This window comes from Microcaecilia unicolor, chromosome 1, assembly GCF_901765095.1.
Source record: "Microcaecilia unicolor chromosome 1, aMicUni1.1, whole genome shotgun sequence".
Taxonomy (NCBI): Eukaryota; Metazoa; Chordata; class Amphibia; order Gymnophiona; family Siphonopidae; genus Microcaecilia; species Microcaecilia unicolor.
In genome coordinates, this window is record NC_044031.1 from 593,918,092 (window position 1) to 593,942,900 (window position 24,809).

The window sequence follows — 24,809 nt, forward strand, 5'->3', positions numbered from 1 at the left end:
CTCTGTGTGCTGATTGCCCTACTGAACCTCACCTGTGTGGGCTTTGCCTCTTCCAAGATGGCTGCCGCCTCTTCGTCTCTGCCAGTATCCAAGATGGCTCCCGCTGTTACTTTCTATGGGATGCCTGCTCTGAGTGTCAAGCCTCTGTTTGGTTGCAAGGTGATTGCTGCACCTGTGGCTCTGGTGTTGATGGGCTTTATTAGTCACCTGAAGACTACAGTCCTGGCCTTTGTATCTAACCTCTACTCACCTCATCTAATCTCATGCAAAGGTCCTGGAGTATAGAGTGCTGTACCCGGTGTCAGTGTTTGCTCTGTGTGAGTTTCTATGTTTGTTTGACTAGCTAGCTTAGGCACCGTGTAGCTTATAGCCTGTGTATAGCCTTGCTAGTGTTCTATGTTTGTTTGACTAGCTAGCTTAGGCACCGTGTAGCTTATAGCCTGTGTATAGCTTTGCTAGTGTTTTATGTTTGTTTGACTAGATAGCTTAGGCACCGTCTGGCTTGTTGCCTGTGCCTAGCTCTTCTAGTTCTCTGTGTTTGTTTCCAAGGTATGACTAGTTAGCTAGGGCATCGTCTGGCTTGTTGCCTGTGCATAGCTCTACTAGTTCTCTATGTTTGTTTCCAAGGTAGGACTAGTTAGCTTAGGCACCGTCTGGCTGGTTGCCTGTGCTTAGCTCCACTAGTTCTCTATGTTTGTTTCCAAGGTTTGACTAGTTAGCTTAAGGCACCGTCTGGCTTGTTGCCTGTGCATAGCTCTGCTAGTTCCCCGTGATTGTTCCCCATGCCAGCTAGCTGTCCGGTTAGCTATTTCCAAGACTATGTTTGTTCCTCGTGTCAGCTAGCCGTCCTGCTAAGCTATTTCCTAGACCATGTTTGTTCCTCGTGTCAGCTAGCCGTCCTGCTAGCCATTTCCAAGTCTGTGTTTGTTTCTAGTGTTAGACTAGCCGCCTTGCTAGCCACTATTCCAAGATTGTGTTTGTTCCTAGAGTGAGCCTAGCCGCCCTTGCTAGCCACGATTCCAAGACTGTGTTTGTTCTTAGTGTAGACTAGCCAGCTTAGGCCCCGCTGGCTTGTAGCCTGTGTCAAGCCTTGCTAGTCTTCTGCGTTTGGGTCCAGGGCATGACTTGTTAGCTGGGGCACAGCTTAGCTGTTAGCTGGTGTATAGCCTTCCAAGTCTCCTGAGTTTGCTCTGTGTATGTTCCTGTGTATGACTGGGTTGCCCGGGTACAGGGTCCCTATGAGCCTGGGTCCAGCTTACTAGTCATTGTGTTGATTCCTGCTGACTGCCAGAACCCGGATAGTTCCTGCTTGGCTGCCTTGCCTTCGCCTAGGTGCCCGGGGGCACCCCTGGATCTTCATTCCTGCTGCTCCTGTAAGTCCTACCGGCTGCCAGAACCTGAAGGCCCAACCCGAGGGGGTAGGCAGTCAAGTGTAGGTGAAGACTAGGTCCAGGGGGTTCCAGTTCTGTGTGTTCCGCTCCAGTGTGTGTTCCAGCCCAGCGGGTTTCACTCTTGTATGTTCCAGTCCAGTGGGGCCACTCCAGCGTGTCCAGGCCAGTGGGCCCCACTCCAGTGCGCACCCGTCCGGTGCGTTCCAGTTCCGAGGGTTCCGGTGTACAACTCCAGTCCGGAGTTCCGGTCCAGTCTTTTCTCTTTTCTACCTGGAAGGTGATTTTGCCTTAAGGACTCACAAACCCCGCGCTCCCGGGGAAGAAGCCTGAAGGTATGCCAAGGTCCTCGAGAGCGCGGCGAGCGCGTGAGGCGCGACATCTGCACTGTGAAACCCCAAAGCAGCTCCAGGGTCAATGGGACATTTTTAAATGCTCATTTCTTTCAGGGCTTCACACAAGGGATTAATAGAGTAATTTTCCTTATTGCCTCATTTTTCCACATACAAATTAAAAATAACAATGTAGTGCATACGTTTCTATACAGCACTTGTATGTATAGGTTTGTAAAATGGGCCCTCAATACTTATAATTGCCAATATTTGAATGTAGAGTTGTGAAATTGCTGGTTCCCCATGTAAGTGCCAGCACTTCTACATGGAAAGTGCTAAGTTGATGCTGCTTTTCTTGGACACGTGCAAAATGGCTGCTTTTGCTGTATGGGGTAGAAAAATACATTTGCACTCTTGGCCATCCCGATATATATTTTACAAAAGGCTTCATATTTGTAAACTATTACTGAAATCATGAACAGATTTGGATGTTCTAATTCTTGCCTTAATGTTCGAAACATGACGGCAGATAAGAGCCAAACTGCCCATCCAAGCAACCATTATCGCCTCCTTTCCCTAAGATCCCACGTGTCTGTCCCATGCTTTCTTCGTCGGTCCTCATCTCTACCACCTCCACCATGAGACAATTCCACATGTCCACCACCCTTTCCTTGAAAAAGTATTTCTTTAGATTACTCCTGAGCCTATAACCTCTTAACTTCATCAAGGTTGCCAGCTGGGAAAAATTTTCCCAGCCCAAAACCAGCCCGCAGCCAACCCCCCCCCCCCCCCCCGCATCACCTAACTCCGCCTCCCGCGTCACTAACCCCGCCCCCGACGTCACCCCGCCCCTGAAAGGCTTCTATTGGACCAAATTGGACCATAACATGGGCAGGCAGCACGCACTCTCGCCCCCCTCCCTCATCATTATCCCGTCGCCCCACAGACGATGCATGAGATAGGTTTTATCTTTGGGAAAATTTGGCCACAGCTTTATTGCAAACATATTAACAACAACACCTCTAGGAAGCACCCGGGCCTTAGGTATGATGCTGTAGATGCTCCGGCCCTCCGCCATGCTCTCCAGCTAGAGGGCCCATGTCTCCATTCAGCATTGCGGCCAGCCATGTCTCCGCCTCCAGCGTGGCCGCACCTTCATCGGATTTTGGCACGTTGCTCCAGACCAGTGTTCCACCTGCCATGTAAACCAGCGAGGTGAATAGTCTGCCAGCGGTGAGTGCCCCAGTCTCTTGCTAGAAGGTCCGATCTTCCTTCTGTCCGTTGTTCATGCACCTCCCAGTATTCCCAGGCTCGGGTGCCTCCGCTGCTGTGACAGAATTCATAATTGGCAAAGCCATGCATAACAGGTAGCAGAGGTAAGTATATTAAGGCATATCATTGACAAATCATCTTCAAAATAGACACTCAAACTTAACATGGTAAACTTGTCAACAATCCATATCCTATTGCTATAACATAACAAACTAACCGTTCCCACCCCGCATTGTTTAGTACCACCTAACTGGTCGGGACAGTCATAATGGGTAACATGGGTACATGTATTAATGCATATAAGTGACAAATCATATTCACAATAAAACCCAAACCTAACATGGTACAACTCGCTAACAATCGGTACCCTATTGGTATAACATAACACACTACTATTCCCACCTCACATTGCTTATTCTAACATAACAGTAAAATTCTCCTAGTGGCCCCCCTCTGCCCGTCTTGACAACAAAACATGCTTGGGGAGGGTGTGGAGGGAAACTCATGTACCGCCCGCTTCAAAAAGACCGCTCAGACCCGCTCGGCAGCCTTTTCTCTTGTGTCTGCAGCCCACCCGCTGTGACCCCGCCCCCTTCCGGCCCCTCCGCCAATGACGCAGCGGGTCACCCGCTACGTCACCTGGGATGGCAGGGAAGCCGGAAGCAGGGGGCAATTCGGACCAGGGAGCGAGCATGCGGCAGCCGCCATGTTATGTCCGGCTGCTCTGCATTCGCTTCGCTTGCCTCTTTTAACATGGGCAGGCAGCACGCACTCTCGCCCCCCTCCCTCATCATTATCCCGTCGCCCCACAGACAATGCATGAGATAGGTTTTATCTTTGGGAAAATTTGGCCACAGCTTTATTGCAAACACATTAACAACAACACCTCTAGGAAGCACCCGAGCCTTAGGTATGATGCTGTAGATGCTCCGGCCCTCCACCATGCTCTCCAGCTAGAGGGCCCATGTCTCCATTCAGCATTGCGGCCAGCCATGTCTCCGCCTCCAGCGAGGCCGCACCTTCATCGGATTTTGGCACGTTGCTCCAGACCAGTGTTCCACCTACCATGTAAACCAGCGAGGTGAATAGTCTGCCAGCGGTGAGTGCCCCAGTCTCTTGCTAGAAGGTCCGATCTTCCTTCTGTCCGTTGTTCATGCACCTCCCAGTATTCCCAGGCTCGGGTGCCTCCGCCACAACACGGGGGCCTGACAACATGGCCTCCGGGTCCCCCCTTTTACCCTTTAACAATACCTCTCTAGTGCCTCCTGAAAGTCATTGATCAGAAGGTAATCGGCAGCCTCTGAGAGATGCACTCCATCCGGTAAGAAGTACCCGGGGATGAGGGGTGAAGCCCAATGATGCCATATCTTTGCACCGCCGAGTTGCTCCACCCACATGCCAACCTGGCGATTGACTTTGGTGACACATCTGGCCCATAGCCTGGAAGCACACCCACTCCAACGTGGGATGATGTCCGACCAGAGGATGAGGGTCCCGTACATTGCAATAGAGATTTCGTGTAGATCTCGCTTAATTGTGGCAATCAAGCGGCGGCATGGGGTGTGCCCAATGTCGTTGCCCCCCAGGTGAATGAGCAATGTGCCCGGTGGTGGAGCATTATTCAGCAAACGGAGGACAGAGGGGAGAAGCTGCTGCCATCGCATGCCGGGGATTCCTATCCATGTCAGTGTAACCCCTTTCTTATCCAGCCCCAGGTGCCGGCCTGGCTTCCCATCATTCATGCGCTTGGCAGCGTTGGCGATATAGGAGTGTCCGATGATCCACACCACCCCTTGGTGCGGATGGAGACCTGCAAGAGGAAGGAGAATGGTTAACTGGGCTGTGCATGTCGTGGGGGAGGAGGTGGTCTGATATAGGTGCGGAATGCTGCTGACTTCCAGCGGCCCAGCTGCTTGATTGTCTGTGCGGAGAGACCGTACTGGAAGGCCGTAGTTGCCGCCCCTATCCGGAACGAGTGTGTCCCGTAATTGTCGGGGTCCTGTCCTGCTTCAAGGAGAGCTTGCCGGAAGACGGCCGTGAACTGGAATCTTGTGAGGGGGCTGGCGTCCTGATGCATCAAGAGGGGTGTGCCTGCTGATGGTCTGGCCGATAGGTAAGCAACAAGATTGGCTAGTGGGCAGGTCGGCAGATCCGGGACACCATTGAGTGTGATGGTGTGTCCCCTGCCCATCTGGTCCGTTTTGGACCTGGCGACCCGCAGGGAGACCGAACCTTGTGCAATGGAAACATCAGCCATCTGCAGGCCACCAGTCGGCGTAGCCTTGGATTGTACCGTCAACTCGCTTAGACGCAGTGCAGCGAAGAACGCTAGAGAGAAGGCCGCCCTGAATAACGCAGTCTCATATGCATTCTTGCACACCCGTTCCAGCGCCAACCACAGGTGATGCAGTAATTCGCACGTGACAGGCCTTCTGGTGTCTGGACGCCTCGGAGCAAACCGAGCCCATCCCTTCAAGAGCGTCCGGATCAGGAAGCTGGCCTGAGGGTTGCCCCAACCGCGCAGCTTGGAGTAGAAGGCGAAGCCGGTGATGTTCGAGGCGACCGCTGTCCTGGAGGAACCCGCTTCGAATGCCTCCGTGATGTACCGGGCCATGAGTTGATCTGGGACTGGTCCTCCTGTCCATCCCTGGCCCTGCAGGTGCTCACAGACTTGGCGAAAAGCTCGCCGGTATGTGTATAGAGTAGTCTTGGCTAACGAGCTGGTGATGAGTAGGTGCATGGAGTTGTTGCTAGCTGCCATAGTTGCTCTGGTACTGGAGTGGGCTGCTTGCTTGCTGATGGTGCCAACTGCTGGAAGAGAGAAAAGTGAAAGCGTGAAAGAGCATCAGCTATTCTGTTATCAACACCGGGTACGTGCTTTGCTCGCGCCGTCAAGTTAAGCTGCAAGCAACGTAGCACGAAGTGGCGGAGGAGCGCTGCAGTGTGGGGACAACGCGCCGTTTGCTTGTTTATGATTTCCACTACAGCTGCATTGTCTGACCAAAGGATAACACATTTATTAGCCAGGGCAGGGCCCCAGACGTTGACTGCTGCAACAATGGGGAATAGCTCAAGGAAGGTGATGTTCTTGGTGAGGCCACTGTGTGTCCACTGCAATGGCCAAGGGGCAGCGAACCAGTCTCCGTTGAAGTAAGCCCCGCACCCCACAGTCCCGGCGGCATCTGTATAGAGGTTAAGGTCTATGCTGGACGTTGGGGCTGATTGGATTAGGGCTCTCCCGTTGAAGTCTTGTAGAAAGCGCATCCAAACGATGAGGTCCTGCTTCATGGGAAGGGTTATGCGCAGATGATGGTGCTTGCGTGAAATGCCTGCAGTGGCTGCCGCAAGTCTGCGGACAAATACCCTGCCCATTGGGAGAACCCTACAGGCAAAGTTGAGGGAGCCAATGAGGGATTGCATCTGGTAAAGGGTGATCTTGGTTGAATGCAGGGTAGCAAGGATTTTTTGTGCTAACCCCTGCAGCTTGTCCTCCGGGAGTCTGGTAGTACGAGTTACCGAATCAATCTCTATTCCCAAGAAGGTGATGACTGTGCATGGCCCTGTGGTTTTGCTATCGGCTATGGGCACTCCGAATTCTCGGGCAACGGTGTAGAAGACCTCCATGAGGTCTCTGCAGGTGCTGGAGTCGCGGGGCCCGACGAAGAAGAAGTCATCCAGGTAATGGACAATTGTGCTCACGGTCGCCCGTTGGGACACCACCCAATGCAGGAAGGTGCTGAAGGCTTCGAAGAGATTGCAGGAAACTGCGCATCCCATGGGCATGCATCTGTCGAAGTAAAACTGGTTCTCATGCGCGAATCCTAACAGCGGGAAACAATCCGGGTGGACCGGCAGGAGGCGGAAAGCAGATTCGATATCGACCTTTGCCATGAGCGCCTTCGGGCCCGCCTCCCGCACTAAGTCCAACGCCGCATCGAAAGACATGTACTGGACAGATGTCACTCCCTCAGGTATGGAGTCGTTCACTGATTGCCCGGGAGGGTGTGACAGGTTGTGGATGAGGCGATATTTGCCCTGCTCCTTCTTGGGGACGGCCGTGAGGGGAGAGACAAACATTCTTGGGAAAGGGGGGTGCCAAAATGGGCCCGCCACCCGGCCTGCAGATCGCTCGCCCGCTAGTTTGTCTGAAATGATGCGAGCAAGGCGGGGCCTGGGACGCTCTGGTGGTGCCGAGGGGGAGAATGGTATGTCGCCCCGGAACGGTATAGGGAACCCGTCACGGAAGCCACGCAAAAGTAATGCTGCGGCCTGCCGATTGGGGTACCTCTCCAACCAGGGCATCATGTCATTCAGCCTGATGGGGGTGGGGGCCCTGGTGAATAGCTCAAGGTTTGTGCTGGCCTCCTTGCCTTTGCACCGGTTTTCTTGGGCAAACGGCAAGGGGGTGCGGAGCTCCGCATGTGGCACACAGGTGCTTGAATTTGCAGTCGTGGATGTTGCAGGTGCCTTTGTTGTACTTCCAACAGACCTCTCGAGAGAGCGTGGTAGGCCTCCCGTGCCTGTTCCCTGCCCCGGGTGCTTTGTGCTGGGGGGCACGCCTATGTGCATTGTGTGGTCGCGGGAGGACATTTCGCAGCCACAGGCCGCCGTCGTCTGTATCCCAAGCCATCCTAGGGTTTGCCTCCATCTTGTCCCTAAAGTGCTCGTCATACGCTAACCAGGCATAACCCTCGTGTTCACGGTAGATGGTTAAAACTGTTTCTAGGTAACAGAGCATGGGATCCATTTGGTCACGCTGCTTCCTGTACACGATGCTCATCATGCGCGCATAGGATATTACCCAGCACGCAAGGTTCCGTGGGAGCTCTCTGGTGTGGTCTGGTAACAGGTCTCCCTTTTTTGCTCGTTTCTTCGCATGTCGCCTGCGTCTGCCCTCCGCCAGCTTAAAAATGTCAAAATACCTCCGGCGCATGACCTTCTTTCGGAGGGACTTGGGGACTCTCTGCCAAAGCCGCTCTGTGGGGACACCTTGGGTGAAGGCAGGCGGAGGGGTCGTGTGTAGTGCGTTGGCGGCTCCGGTAGGGGAGACATAGGAAGAAGATGAAGAAGAAGACGAGGAAGAAGAGGAGGAGGAGTCAGAAGATGATGTGGAACTGGAGCGACCAGATCGCCTACGCTTCTTACCTTTCTTCTTCCGTTTTACCTCCCGGTGCTTCCGCGCTGCTGGGTAGAGGCTGTTGTCTTGGTCAGATAAGGCGTGACCCCTGGGATTTGCTCCGGGGGCCACCTGGTGGCTGCTTGATGCCTTCGCTACTTCCTGTGTCGCCTCGCGGCTTGGTGTGCGCCGGGGGCCGTGTCGTACCACATGGGCATCGTCAGTCATGGGTCTGCAGTGGGGTGAAGCTGTCGGTCCATGTACCTGCTTGTCTCCCTCAGACTGGGCAGCTGTCGTTGGGAGTCCACGATGAGGTGTATGCCCGCAGGGGGCAAAGCAAGTAGGAGGTGATCTGCAATGGTCGTTCCTGTGCCAGGCTTGAAGCTCGTGCCTGTTGTGCGCTGGGTGGTATCCACAGTGGTGTCGGAGGCTGCAGTATGACGGTGATCTACTCCGTCTACGACGGGAGCGGGATCGTTGGCTCCTGGGCCGTTCGGCTGGCCTGCGACTCCCTGTTGCGCTCCTGGATCTGCTGGATCTCACGACCTGACGCAGGTGGGGGGTCTGCACTCGGGGATGCTGGTCGGTTCGCCGAGACCCATCTGAACTGCTGCTGGAGACGGACCATCTTCTGCGCCGTGTGTCCCCCGCCCGTCTGCTTGGAGATGTCAAGGCCGAATCCGTGTTGTCCATGCCGTGCAGGTCTGGTAGTTCTGGCGAGGACTGCTCCGCAGGTTGTAGTGGTACAGCGGGCGGTCGACCGCGGGCCTCTATAGCTGCAGGCGCGGATGCACGTGGCAGGGGCAGGTCAGCCGAATCAATATATCTCTCTGGGCGCCTCCTGCGCCGCGTTGATATGCGAGGAGATGTGGCTGCTGTCTCCGGCAGTCCCTCCTCTGCCCGACTTGGGGGTGGCTGAGTAGCTTGCACACGTCGAGGCATGGTGCAAATAAAAGTCTGATGCTCTACCGATGTGGGCTCCTCTAAAGCAAGTCCCACAGCAATGTGCAAAGCCTGCCAACTGCCCACTTGAACAAAACAAAACAAAACTCATGTACCGCCCGCTTCAAAAAGACCGCTCAGACCCGCTCGGCAGCCTTTTCTCTTGTGTCTGCAGCCTACCCGCTGTGACCCCGCCCCCTTCCGGCCCCTCCGCCAATGACGCAGCGGGTCACCCGCTACGTCACCTGGGATGGCAGGGAAGCCGGAAGCAGGGGGCAATTCGGACCAGGGAGCGAGCATGCGGCAGCCGCCATGTTATGTCCGGCTGCTCTGCATTCGCTTCGCTTGCCTCTTTATAGAAGCCCCGGCAGTGGGAAAACCGGCCAATCGGCGGCCGCGAAAACCCACCCAATCCCGCACCGCGGCCGCTCGAAAACCCGTCCAAATCCCCGCAACCCACGTGATTTCAAAATTCCCCGCAGCCGTTTCCGAAAAGCCGCCCACTTCTGCGGCTTAACCGCAACCCTGGCAAGTTTGAACTTCATCCTACGCCCTCTCATTCCAGAATTTTCCTTCATTTGAGGCTCATCTCCTGTACATTAATGTCTCTATTATGTCCCTTCTCTCCCACCTTTCTTCCAAAAGTATACATATTGAGAGCCTTAAGTTTGTTCCCATACACTTTATGAAAGAGACCACTGACCAATTTTATAGCCACCCTCTGGACCAACTCTTATCCTGTTTATATCTTTTCATAGGTGCAGTCTCCAGAATTGCATACAGTATTCTAAATGGGGCCATATAAGGGCACTATCACATTTTTTTCCTGCTGGCCATCCCTCTTCCTTTGACCATCGCCTTTTCTACCTGTTTGGCCACCTTGATATCATCAGACACAATTGGATTTTTGCAACCTACAGCCAACAGAAAGGACTTAACAAGGATCTGGGGTTCCTAGCCCATTATAAACCATAAAGCTGCATGTCTCTGTTGATCACCCCACCCCTCACCTATCCACACCCATCCTGTTAGAATATCAATGATATGCTTTGATGTCCCCATGCATACCTCCTACCCACCCCCATCCTCCCACCCTGTCAAACTGTCATAGTAATGCTTGAATGTTTTCACTTATATACACTGTCAGCTAGCACATTTGCTTATTTCCGATCTGACGAAGGGCAACCTTCGAAAGCTAATCAAGAAATGTATTAAGTTATGTCCAATAAAAAAGGTATCATCTTATTTTCTTTTCCATGTTTTATTTTGTTTGATTTCTGTTGATAACCTTAAGAGTGGACTAACACGGCTACCACACTCCTCTACTTTTCCTTGGAGCAAACTCCATTTACCACTACCCTCTGTCTCCTTCCACTTAACCAGTTTTTAACCTAGTCAGTCACTTTAGTGCCCATACCGAGGGCACGTTTTGTCAGTCACTTGTGTCACTCAGTGAAAAGAAATCAATCAGACTTGTCCGACAAGACCTTCCTCTAGTGAAACTATGCTGTCTTGGGTCCTGCAGTCCATTTGATTCTAGAAACCTCACAATCCGCCATTTTAGAGGCATTTCCATTAGTTTACTAACCACCAAGGTTAGACTAACTGGTCTGTAATTCCCAACCTCCTCCTTACTTCCACCCTTGTGCAGAGGGGCCATATCTGCCCTTCTCCAGTCCTCCGGGACCACTCCAGACTCTATGGAAGCATTGAAGAGATCAGACAATGGAGCCACCAAAACTTCCTCGAGTTCTTTGAGCACTCTGCCCCATCGCCTTGTCTATTTTTAGTTTAGCTTGCTCCTATTGAACAGAGTCTATTGAAAACCTGTCCTGGTCTACCAAACACCCATTTACATTAGCAATTGTTTTCTGTGGCCCTGCCCCCAGCCTTTCATCCGTGAACACAGAACAGAAATAATTAAGTAGTTGAGCTTTATCATATCAGCTTCTACATATTCCTTCCCCTTCACCCTGAGCATCACTACGCCATTTTGGCACTTCCTCCTATCGCTTACATATCTGAAAAAATGTCTTGTCCCCCAGTTTTACCGTACTATCTTTTCTTTCATTTGTATCTTTGCGTTCCTGACAGTTTTTCCAGCTTCTCTTAGCTTTCCTTTTTGCCTGTCTTCCTCTTTCTGTGTCGTCTTATAACTTATGAAGACTAACCGTTTTTCTCTTACCTTTTCAGCTACTACATTTGAGAACCAAAGTGGCCTTATTTTCCTCTTACTTTCACATACTTTTTTTAATATGAAGGTTTGTCACCTTTAAAAGGCCTCCTTTCATTTTTGCCCACTGCTGTTCTACTTCCTTCAGCTGTTCCCATCCAACTAACTCATCCTTGAGATATTCCCCCACCTTGGCAAAGTTAGTTCTTTTGAAGTCTAGACCCTTCAATTTTGAATAAACCCTCTCCTCATGTATCTTAATATTGAACCACACCATCCCGTGACTGCTAGATGCCAAATGATCACCCACTGTAACACTATCTCCATTTGTAAGCACCAGGTCCAGAATAGCTTCATTTCGAGTGGGTTCCATTACCAACTGTTGGAACAATTCTTCCTGTAGAGAATCCAAGACCCCCTTGATTCTAGAGGACCTCGAAGAAGGGACGCCCCAATCAGTGTCCAATGTATTAAAATTGCCTAGCAATAGTACTTCTCCTTTCTTAGCTATCTTGTGAATGTCTTTGATTAAATCTCTGTTTCTTCTGATTGTATGGAGGGCCTGTATATCACACTAATGTAAATACTTTTTCCATTCCCTCTTTCCAGATTAACCCACAGTGCTTCTTCTTCCCCCTATATATCCTGCAATTCTGTCACTTTAATATTATTCTTAACATATAATGTCATTCCACCCTTTATTCCTTCTTTGATAGATAGACATCATCTCTGCTCTGTAGGTCTGGGAAAAGCACTCCATGGTCAAGGAAACCGAAGCGCTTTCACTGGCACAATCCACACATTCAGCTCCAGAATGCAAGGTCCCCTCATTTGGCCTTTACCCTTCACAGGACGCATCGATTATTTTTGTTTTTTACTACAAAGGTTTTAAACCTTAATTAGGTTGAAACCTGGGAGTATTTAAAATCATTTTTTTTTCTGTGCCTAGACCAAAAGAGAAAGATGATATGTGGGAACAGGTTCCTTTTGTTGCAGTGGTATATGATAAAAATGCACTTGATATTTTTTTTATTACTACTATTTAAAAGAGAGGTATTGAATGAGGGAAGCGCTACCTCTATGCAGAGGTCCAGTCTCAGTGTTCCAGTTCTGTTGTATATATTTATTTCAACTTAAAGTCTATTTGGGTGTAAATGTAAGCAGCACACTATAGCTGACTGCTATGTGAATAATCCAACCACTATTTCATTATTGCTACCAAAGTATTACATATTTTGGTTATTTGCTTACAACTTTGACTGGATGGACCATACAGGTCTTTATATCATCTACTTTTTACTATGTTACTACTTTACTATGGTCTTCATTCGTTTATCTAGACCTTACATGCACATGGTATTGCTTTTTAAACGCAAAGGCAAAACCTAAGGGTGGTTGAACAATTAAAGTCAACTGTGTTGTTTCTGACTGTTTTGGACTGCTTTGGTTCCTACTGATCTGTACATCTCCTGTCTAGAATTTTGGAAGATGGAAAAGGGAAAATAAATAAAATTTGGGTGTACTCGGTTGAAGTTGTTGTTTACTTTTGCAATGTGTGTATGGATGCCTGTTCTGGTATGTGCTAATCTCAACATTGTTAAATGTTTCAGATATATCCATCGACTTGCTCCCACGATGTTAGTTTTTAGTTTTGGCACAGTATAAGTCATTACAAGAACAAAATATCAGAAAAATCAATGGACTGCATTCGATAAATGAGAGATCTGCATGAAACCAAGGGCTAGGTTTACTATGTGGCGCTATGGGCGCGTTAGCATTTTTAATGTGCATAAATGGTGTACGCAAGTTAAACGCTAATGTGCCATAGAAATGTATAGGCACGTTAGCGTTTAACGTGCCTTAAATTTACAGGCGTGTTAAAAACACTAATGCACCTTAGTAAACATACCCCCAAATCTTTATTATTTTGACTTATAAAACCACTTGTCCCTGAAACATGCTCAAAACAGAAAAATCCATTTATGTATCTAGAATGTAAACCTCTACGAAAGAGATGAAGTGAAGATGTGATTCCATGTGCCCCAATGAAAGGAGAGTTTGATTTGACTTCCATTTTAATGTATTCCATTTTAATAACACCAGGCTTCCCAAGGCAGATTACATGATAAAACCATCAGGAAACAAGATATTCACTGAGATTTGGCCATGTATTACTGTATTGTATAGAGCAGTGTAGAAAAATGAGCACAAATACAGATGCGTTGCAGTCTGCCAAGAGGTAATAGCAGGCGGATATAATCTTAAATCACCAGCAGTGAGCTTATTCCCCTGAGCAAGCCTATGTGGTAAAATGGGTCCCCATTGGGACGGCTCCTGCTTTGACGTGACAATTTTTTTTTACACGCACAGTATGCATTCATTCTTGTTGAAAACACTTAAAAAGAATTTATGTTCATATTTTGAATAAAAAATTATGGAGGTTTTTTTTTTTTTGAGACCAATGATACTGTGACCTGTTTACGAATCTTTAAGAGTCTACCTGCTTGCAGGCTTGCCTGCTTTTTCTGTTAGGTAAGACAGTCACAGCTAACTGAGGTCTTTGTCCTCCTTTAAGCAATTTAAAGAAAAAATAAACAAAAAATTAAAACAAGTAGTTAGGCAGAAGCACATTGAAGAGATGTTATAAAAGTACTGTGTGGTTGTACGATCACTTTATGCTATATATTTCACATCTTGGAGTAGATTTCAAGTTTTGATCCACTGCGCTGCGTACGTCTAGTAACGCTATAGAAATGATAAGTAGTAGTAGCAGTATTTGTATTTTTGGTGTGTTTACCTTTTGCAGTGGTTCTCTTTTTTTGTATTTTTGCCATACTTTGTATTGTTTGAATATTTTTACTGCTGTAACTGTCTATTGCTTATGTTTGGCTTATTCTTGCTGTACACCAAAAGGTGGTAAATAAATCCTAATTAAAATATTTCTAGGATAAGCAGCATAAAATCTGTTTTACTGTTCTGGGATCTTGCCAGGTACTAGTGACCTTGAATGGTCACTTTTGGAAACAGGATACTGAGCTTGCTGGACCTTTGGTCTGTCCCACTATGGCAATACTTATGTTTTTTCTTATTTTTATTTCTGTTCTGCCTTTTTCCAAGGCAGAGCACAAAACCAAAGACTGATAATAAAATGTTACACAAACATACAGCCATATTAAATTCAAAACTCCAGTCATACCATCATACTAATTCTCCTAACTCCACTAGCAGACTAGCCAACCTATATCAAATGCCATCACAAGGTAAAATTATGTCTTACCTGATAATTTTCTTTCCATTAGTCCCTCAGATCAATCCAGAGACTTGTGGGTTATGCTCCTCCTCTAGCAGGTTAGATAGAGAGAACTCAGAAGTTTGCCTCAACAGAGCATGTGCAGCCATCCTAACTTCAGTATACGATACCAAAGCAGTAGGAAATTAAACCATAAACCAGCCTCCTGCCTCTACAAGAGCAGCAACAGTTGGGAGAAGTCTCCGAGCTACTATTAAATAGAACATATAAATGTAACCTCATACTAAACACTATAAACTTCCAAATAAGAACAGGAACATGAACAAAGCTGACTGAAGTGTACTGATTCCTACATCGCGAGAACTAATCCCAGGGAGGGACTCTGGATTGATCTGAGGGACTAATGGAAAGAAAATTATCAGGTAAGACATAATTTTCCCTTCCATAGCATCCCCTCAGATCAATCCAGAGACATGTGGGATGTACCAAAGTATTCCTCATCAAGGGTGGGACCGTCATAACCCGGCCACCAACACCGACACCCCGAAACTCGCTTCCCGACGCGCTGCCACATCAAGACGGTAATGTTTCGCAAATATATGCAACGACGACCAAGTCGCCGCTTTACAGATGTCTTCTAAGGGAACCAGACTGGATTCCGCAAATGATGCTGCCTGAGCTCTTGTGGAATGTGCCCTAATATTAAGTGGAGAAACCTTTCCCATCAAAAGGTACGCCGACGCAATCGCCTCTCTTAACCATCGAGAAATTGTAGCCATAGAAGCCATGTTCCCCTTTTTTCCTCCTATAAACAGGACAAAGAGATGGTCTGATTTGTGAAACGGATTAGTCACCTCCAGGTAACGTAGAAGAGCTCTCCAAACATCCAAAGTACGCAGCGATCGAAAGGAATCAGGATAATCTTCGCGCCTATAGGAAGGTAACACTACTTCCTGGTTAAGATGAAAACGGGTGACTACCTTAGGCACAAAGGATGGCACCGTCCTAACCGATACCCCTGCTTCTGAAAAACGGAGAAAAGGGTCTCTGCACGACAGTGCCTGAATCTCCGACACCCGTCTAGCTGAAGCCATAGCCACAAGAAAAACTGTTTTCAAAGTGAGATCTTTCAAAGAAGCTTTAGCCAAAGGCTCAAACGGCGGCCGCTGTAACGCCCTAAGTACCAAATTGAAATTCCAGGCTGGTACTACCGGATCCTGAGGTCTCATATGCCCTACGCCACAGAGGAATCGGACCACATCTGGGTGAGAAGCTAAGGATTGCTTCCCCAAACGCCCCCGAAAGCAGGCCAAAGCCGCTACTTGAACTTTTAATGTGCTCAACGACAACTGTTTATCCATTCCCTGTTGTAAAAAAGCTAAAATAGCTCCCAGAGAAGCGGATTGGGGGGAGAGACCTGCCGCGGAACACCAAGAGACAAACGTTCTCCAGACTCTGGCATACGCAGTGGACGTAGAACGCTTTCGAGCTTGCAACATCGTCTGAATGACTGCCTCCGGGTAACCTTTACGTCTCAATCGCGACCTCTCAATAACCAAGCCGTAATTGCAAATGGAGCGGGATCTTCCATTGCCACTGGGCCCTGCATCAGAATCTCCGGTAGATGAGACAAATGAAATGGACTGTCAATCAACAGACAAATCAGATCCGCATACCACGGACGCCGTGGCCAATCCGGGGCAACCAGAACCACCGGTCTCTGGGGTCGAGCAATCCTGCCCACCGTGCGTCCGACCATCGGCCACAGGGGAAAAACATACAGAAGTTCCACCAGCCACGGCTGCAGCAGAGCATCTATGCCCTCGGACCCGAACTCCCTGCCCCTGCTGAAAAATCGTGCTACTTTGGCGTTGGACCTCCGAGCCATCAAATCCATCACTGGAACATCCCAACGGTCTACAATCTGGTGAAAGGCTGACTGGGAGAGCTCCCATTCGCCGGGGTCTAAACGGTTCCGACTGAGAAAATCTGCCTGAACATTTAGAACTCCCGCTATATGAGCAGCCGACAACTGCGTCAGATGGCTCTCTGCCCAACAGCAGAGGATCGCTGCTTCCTTTGCCAGCGGAGCACTTCGAGTCCCTCCTTGTCGATTGACATACGCCACTGCCGTCGCATTGTCGCAGAGCACCCGGACTGGGAGGCCTCTGAGAAACTTCTCAAAAGCTAGAAGAGCCAACCGAATCACTCGAAGCTCAAGATTGATCTGTAACTTTGACTCGCTTAGAGACCAAGTCCCTTGAGTCGCATGTCCGAGATAGTGCGCCCCTCAGCCCGACACACTGGCATCCGTCGTCACTACTTGCCAGTCTGGCGTGGCTAGGGGCATGCCCCGAAGCAAATTCTCTGACCGGAGCCACCACCGCAGAGCAAAGCGAGCCTGTGGAGACCAGTGAATGTGAACCACATAGTCCTCAGACAGGGGAGACCAAAGGCTGAGAACATGTCACTGTAGAGGACGCATAGGACTCCGAGCCCAAGGAACAACTTCTAGTTTTGCTGCCATTGACCCCAGTACTTGAACATAATCCCAGGCCCTTGGAGCTGGATTCTGAAGAAGGAAAGAAATTTGCTGTGACAATTTCAACTGCCTCTGATCCGTCAGGAAAACTCTGCCTCGGCTGGTATCTAGACGAATTCCCAAGTACTCCAATGTCTGAGTGGGAACGAGATGACTCTTTTGAAAATTTATCACCCAACCCAGAGATTGAAGTCCCACTACCTCTTGGTTTGCTTGCACGCTCTCTGCGTAGGAAGGAGCTCGAATCAATCAATTGTTGAGATAAGGGTGAACTTGTAACCCTCTAAAGCGTAGGGCGGCTGCGACTACCACCATCACCTTTGAAAACGTGTGAGGGGCCGTGGCTAATCCGAAAGGCATTGCCCTGTATTGGAAATGTTGCCCCAACACCGCAAAACGAAGAAATCTCTGAGGAGGAGGCCAAATCGGAATGTGCAAGTACGCCTCTTTTACAGTGGGGGAAATAAGTATTTGATCCCTTGCTGATTTTGTAAGTTTGCCCACTGACAAAGACATGAGCAGCCCATAATTGAAGGGTAGGTTATTGGTAACAGTGAGAGATAGCACATCACAAATTAAATCCGGAAAATCACATTGTGGAAAGTATATGAATTTATTTGCATTCTGCAGAGGGAAATAAGTATTTGATCCCTCTGGCAAACAAGACCTAATACTTGGTGGCAAAACCCTTGTTGGCAAGCACAGCGGTCAGACGTCTTCTGTAGTTGATGATGAGGTTTGCACACATGTCAGGAGGAATTTTGGTCCACTCCTCTTTGCAGATCATCTCTAAATCATTAAGAGTTCTGGGCTGTCGCTTGGCAACTCGCAGCTTCAGCTCCCTCCATAAGTTTTCAATGGGATTAAGGTCTGGTGACTGGCTAGGCCACTCCATGACCCTAATGTGCTTCTTCCTGAGCCACTCCTTTGTTGCCTTGGCTGTATGTTTTGGGTCATTGTCGTGCTGGAAGACCCAGCCACGACCCATTTTTAAGGCCCTGGCGGAGGGAAGGAGGTTGTCACTCGGAATTGTACGGTACATGGCCCCATCCATTCTCCCATTGATGCGGTGAAGTAGTCCTGTGCCCTTAGCAGAGAAACACCACCAAAACATAACATTTCCACCTCCATGCTTGACAGTGGGGACGGTGTTCTTTGGGTCATAGGCAGCATTTCTCTTCCTCCAAACACGGCGAGTTGAGTTCATGCCAAAGAGCTCAATTTTTGTCTCATCTGACCACAGCACCTTCTCCCAATCACTCTCGGCATCATCCAGGTGTTCACTGGCAAACTTCAGATGGGCCGTCACATGTGCCTTCCGGAGCAGGGGGACCTTGCGGGCACTGCAGGATTGCAATCTGTTATGTCGTAATGTGTTACCAATGGTTTTCGTGGTGACAGTGGTCCCAGCTACCTTGAGATCATTGACAAGTTCCCCCCTTGTAGTTGTAGGCTGATTTCTAACCTTCCTCATGATGAAGGATACCCCACGAGGTGAGATTTTGCGTGGAGCCCCAGATCTTTGTCGATTGACAGTCATTTTGTACTTCTTCCATTTTCTTACTATGGCACCAACAGTTGTCTCCTTCTCGCCCAGCGTCTTACTGATGGTTTTGTAGCCCATTCCAGCCTTGTGCAGGTGTATGATCTTGTCCCTGACATCCTTAGACAGCTCCTTGCTCTTGGCCATTTTGTAGAGGTTAGAGTCTGACTGATTCACTGAGTCTGTGGACAGGTGTCTTTCATACAGGTGACCATTGCCGACAGCTGTCTGTCATGCAGGTAACGAGTTGATTTGGAGCATCTACCTGGTCTGTAGGGGCCAGATCTCTTACTGGTTGGTGGGGGATCAAATACTTATTTCCCTCTGCAGAATGCAAATAAATTCATATACTTTCCACAATGTGATTTTCCGGATTTAATTTGTGATGTGCTATCTCTCACTGTTACCAATAACCTACCCTTCAATTATGGGCTGCTCATGTCTTTGTCAGTGGGCAAACTTACAAAATCAGCAAGGGATCAAATACTTATTTCCCCCACTGTAAATCTAGAGACGTCAATAATTCTCTGGGCTGTACCGCTGCTAGCACCGAATGAAGAGTTTCCATCTGGAAATGACGCACAGCCAGAGCCTTGTTGACCGCCTTGAGATCTAACACTGGTCGGTAGGCCCCTTCTTTCTTTGCGACCACAAAGTAAATTGAGTAGCGCCCTTGACCTACTTTGTCCGCCTGTACCGGGATTACTGCTTCCAGCCGCAGTAATTCTGTTAAGGTAGCCCTTACTGCTGCGCACTTTGTTGCTGACTTGCATGGCGATTCGAGAAAACTGTCTCCTAGAGAACGAGCGAACTCTAGCTTGTAACCCTCTCGTATCACATCCAGCACCCACACGTCTGTAGTCACCCTGGTCCATTCCTCCCCGAACTGGGACAGCCGTCCTCCTATTGGCGGAGAGGCCTGGGCCAGGGCCCCATCATTGTGTACCTCTGGGTCCCGCCTTACCTTGGGTAGCCTGAGGCTGGATTCTGCGATCCTGACAAAAGGGCTGCTGCCGTTTCTGAGAAAACCGTGACTTAGTAAAACCGCCGACTCTACCAGGCCTATACTTTTTTGCTTCTTTAAACCTTGGGCGAAACATTTTAGCCACTGACTTTGATCTATCCTCTGGCAGGCGACCCTTGGACTCACTCAGATCCTTTACAAGCTGCTCCAGCTCCTGACCAAACAGCAGCCTTCCTTTAAAGGGCAAGTGGGCCAACCGGGACTTAGAAGGAAGATCAGCGGCCCAATGTCTCAACCAAATCCAGCGCCTAGCCGAAACTGCCAATGACACTCCCTTAGCAGAGGCCCGAAGAATATCATACAAAAGGTCAGTCAAATATGCCAACCCTGATTCCAGAATCGGAAGGACCTCAATCAGATCATCCGTGGACGTCGTCTTCTGCACCCATGACAGGCACGCTCTAGCTGCATAAGACCCGCATACTGAGGCCTGCAAAGATAAAGCGGCTACTTCAAATGACGACTTGACTGCCGCCTCGAGCTTTTTGTCCTGAGGGTCTCTGAGAGCCGCACCACCCTCTACAGGTAATGTGGTCTTCTTAGCAACCGCTGAAATTAAGGAATCCACCACTGGCAGCCGTAAAGACTCCAAATCCTCCTGACGCAACGGGCAAAGCTTACCCATGGCCCAAGCCACACGGAGACTAGCTTCTGGGAAATCCCACTGTGCCCTAATAAGTATCTGCATAGCCTCGTGAATATAAAATGACCTCGGCGGCGCTCTCGTGCCCGACATTATGGATGTACTAACCGCGACCGGAATCGAGGGTTTGGGCGCCGATAAATTTAACACTCGCAATGCCTCCCCAATAAGGGTATGAAGCTCCTCTTTCCTGAACAATCTCGCCGCGGTGAGATCATCCCCCTCCCCCATGGGTATCTCACCTTCTTCTAGGGTCTCAGGACAAGACTCCCCTGACCCCGGATCACCCTCAAATTCTGAGTGACCCGAATCATCGCTCGCAGCCTCTTCTAGCACTAAACGGGCCCTTTTTGAAGGTTTCTGACAAAGGTCCAAACACGACGCCCCCGGCGCTTCCAAAATGGCTGCCGGCTGTCGTGCGCTCTCAGAACGGAGTAAAAACACCTTGTGTAAAAGCAGCACAAATTCTGGTGAAAAACCTGCCATCTCCGCCGGTTCCGAACTAAGAACCGCTCCGGTTTCAACTGGCGCCGCTCCTACTGAGCTACTTTCTTGCACCAAAGGTCCCATAGAAAAAATGGCGCTGGCGGAGGCACGTGCTGACGCGGCCCTAACCTTTCCCGCCAAACCCGCATCGGAGCTTTCCGTCATCTCGGAGCCTAAACCGCTGTCCTCTTGCTCCGAACCGGACTTCCCCAGGCCCCCAGAACAAGCCTCGCATGACCCCGATGCTGACCTTTGCACCCCGCAGCGCGAACAGCGCTTCACAGATTCCGACGGTACAGACATAGCATAAAAGCCTTACCTCAGTTCCCCAGCTACAGCTGTTCACGTTCGAGACCAACCGAACTTACAGCTCTCAGTCCCAGACTTTAAAAGAGTACTGAGGGGAAACGCCGTCGAATTAAATAAGCTGTGTCTTTTTTTTGTTTTTGTTTAAAGAGGCAGGAGGCTAAATAGCTAATTTCTGAAACTTCTTCAGGTTGACAGGGGGAGAAGGGTAGGGACCTGGCACTACCAGGTGTATCCCAAATTGTGCATCAGCACCTCAACCCCAGCAAAAGCTCAACAGACCCGAGGGAACGGGATAGGAGCCTTAGCAACAGAGCTGCACAGTATGCTCCCTTCTACCTGCTAGATAGAGAGAATACTGAAGTTAGGATGGCTGCACATGCTCTGCTGAGGCAAACTTCTGAGTTCTCTCTATCTAACCTGCTAGAGGAGGGGCATAACCCACACGTTTCTGGATTGATCTGAGGGGACGCTATGGAATCCTGATTTACTAAGCTGTTTCCCCACAGACACAGAATGGGGAATGCCTTAAATCAAGTCCTAATTACTTTTCAGGTACATCTATTTTTAAAAGAAAATTTCCTTTCAAATACAGTGGAATATAAGTTATTCACAAATAATTAAAAAAAAAAAGAATGTAAATTCCCTTTAAATTCATACATTCATTTTGAGGCAGCCATGGGCAAAGAATAATTCTGAGAAATCATATTAAGGGTTAATTCTGTTAAAATCTGGGGTTTAAAAGTGGTGTTTGAATTCTAGCTTTTTACCTTGCAAGCAAGATAAAGGAATGCAGGCTGGAATTAATTACTAGAAGTCTAGCGTTTGCCGGGCTGGGTTAGAAAGGTCAGAAAGACCCTTGTGATTGATGGATTGCTAAGCAAACACATATGTATTCTATTATGAGCCGGCATATTGCAGGCAGTTTGTTTAGGATTAGTTTAAAATGCTTAGAAGAAAATACTATTTAGAGAGAGAGGCAATAGATTAGTATTTACAAGTTTTTGATATTTAGAATATGTCTTATAAGGATGCTTATTTTAGAATACGTTTTTCTGTGTAATTAATATGTAGGATACCTTTCTAAATTCTGTATTATTCTTTGTCTGACGTTCTAAGCAAAGACTGTAGTGAAGAGGCCAACATGTGTTTTGAATTAACTACGGTCTTAGCTAGTTCTGTGAAGGAAGCTGATAGGTGAAAGAGGTCAGGACTAGTCAGCTCTCTTCTCCTTGATTAATTGTAGGTAAATGTAGAAATGGTCCTGAATGCCATTAAGTAAGATTGGCTTTTGACCTCTTTAATGAATGCCAGAGTTCAGCTAGCAGGTAGTATGAAGCTGATTAGGAATATGAGAATAACCAATGTCAGATTGGGCCTCTTAGTCTCTAAGGGAACCCAGTTTAAGCTATAGATGAGAAATCAATCATAATGAACATGCAAGAGTTCTGGAGACCAAATGTCTGGTGTAAGGGGCCCCAGGTCACAGGTCAGTTTAGGATGTCTGGAACCTATGTAACTGATATTTTTAAAGTAATGATTGGTTGAGGCCAGGTAACCAATCTATTCCTTAACCAATTGGAGAGTAAGGGGGGGCAAGGCTAGGAGGGGGATAGAACAGTATTTAAGTAGGAGCAGAAGCAGCTTACGTCAGAAGGAGAGCTGAAAGAAAGCTGGAAGACAACAGGAGAGAAAGAGAGCAGAAGGAACAGACAGAAGAGAAGAGAGCTGAAGAGGACAGACAAAAGCCATAACATCCAGAGAGCTGAGAGAGAGAGAAGAGAGCTAGAACTGATGTCCTGCTTTGTTTGCTGGCAAATAAAGAAGATTTCTCCCTCATTCTGGTGTGTGCTGTCTGACTCCTGAAGTATCACAAATTCCTATCTCAATTCCTGCAACAATTTGACATTTCTAAACTACCTTCTAGCCTATAATGTATTTCATTTTAAAAATTATATTTTGGATTAGTTTCCTTGCCACAAATGAGGGAGTGCTTCCATCTCAGCTCCAAATAAGACAGAATAAACCCTGCCAACATTATATACCGATAGGCAATTCTACATGTGGTGTGGGGAAACCTTATTACCTCTGGGGACAGGAAAAATATGTACTGTAGCTGAATGCAATATTCCCTCTAAGCTATCACATTTTTTTTTGTTACATTTGTACCCCACGCTTTTCCCACTCATGGCAGGCTCAATGCAGCTTACATAGGGCAATGGAGGGTTAAGTGACTTGCCCAGAGTCACAAGGAGCTGCCTGTGCCTGAAGTGGGAATCAAACTCAGTTCCCCAGGACCAAAGTCCACCACCCTAACCACTAGCAAGGGACAGGCAAATTCTGCAGAACACCAGAAGACCTGTCTGTCCTACTGATTGAAAACTTGATAAGCACCTGTTGAGAATTTAGGGGTCCCGAGCCCCCCCCAAGAAGGCTAGAGTGACCTTAATCTGACTCCATCTCTAAATAACACTAGTACTGGGGTAATCAAGGAGTTATTGCCTCTAAGGGAGACGTTAGGTCTAAGGAAAAGATACCAGCTTTATGACAAACTGGATTTAGATTACAAGTTATACAATGCATTTATACTTACAGCCTTTGATCATTAAGTGAAGCCCACAAATCATCATTTGGAATGAGGAGTTTATTTGCTAAGGTATAAGTCAAATCAGTGATTGACAACAGGCATGTACAATCAATTCATTATAGGAATATAATAAGCTGCAAACAGGTGTTAATTATTTGCTAATCTTTTATAATTTCTTTTACCAATCAGAGGTTTTACAAGGGAAAGCAATTAGGTAATTTGTTAATTCTGCTGGACACATTGGTTTCCCTTGGAGAGAGAGTGCCAACCCTTTTCTCTCTAGCGTTAACCAGGAAAAGCCCTGATTTTTATAGGTGCCCTCAGGATATGGGTAATATGACAGTAGATATACCTGATTGGATCTATGCTAATGTCATGGTTGTCACTGATTGGCTCATGCTAATGAGTAGCTTCTATCTTGCTAACATGGTTTTGTCTTTAGCTCGCTTGATCACAAATCTTAAGCAAGACCCTGCTCACAGGAAAGTCTCCCTCCTCTCTTGGACAGCTAGTTCCCTATTTTCTCTGCACCTGGCATGACTCACTCATTGCTCAACTTGTTTTTCTAACTTACATTAGAGAAAATTCCACTTTGTAACAGATACGGGCTTCCATCTTGTGCTGAAATCCTCCATTTTGTTTCCATATCTATTAACTTAACTTTTAGGCCTCAATCCGGGCTACAAACTAGGCCATACTTTTCCAGTAAGCTCCCAGTTATGTCAGCCATCAGATTTCTGACTCAGCCAAGGTCTGTATTGGCCTGAGCTCTATGACTGGGCCCACCACCATTCCAGTGGGGGGGTCTCTGGCTGTATCATAATTATACATTCCCCACTTGTCACCCCCTCTGGGGAGGGGTGACACAAAGCTCGTCAAGCTTGTCATCATCCATTCCAGAAGGTGGCAAGCTATCAAACGAGAGGGGGAGTTTTGGTCTTACAAATTGCTAGAAGGTATGGTGCAAGACAGGAAACATCATTCTCAGGTTATATATTATTTGGGCATATGGAATTCCCTTTATATTACCTAATCCCTTAGGCCTTAATCCTGATGTCATCTCTCTTGTGTAGTGAGAAAGGTTTTATGAATGGGACAAATCCATGAGTTCATCTACAAAATCTCATGAAGTATAGGTATGTGGGTAATAGCAATTTCAGGTGGATCATGCTAATAAATACTTTCAGGTCTTTCTATGGCTTCTA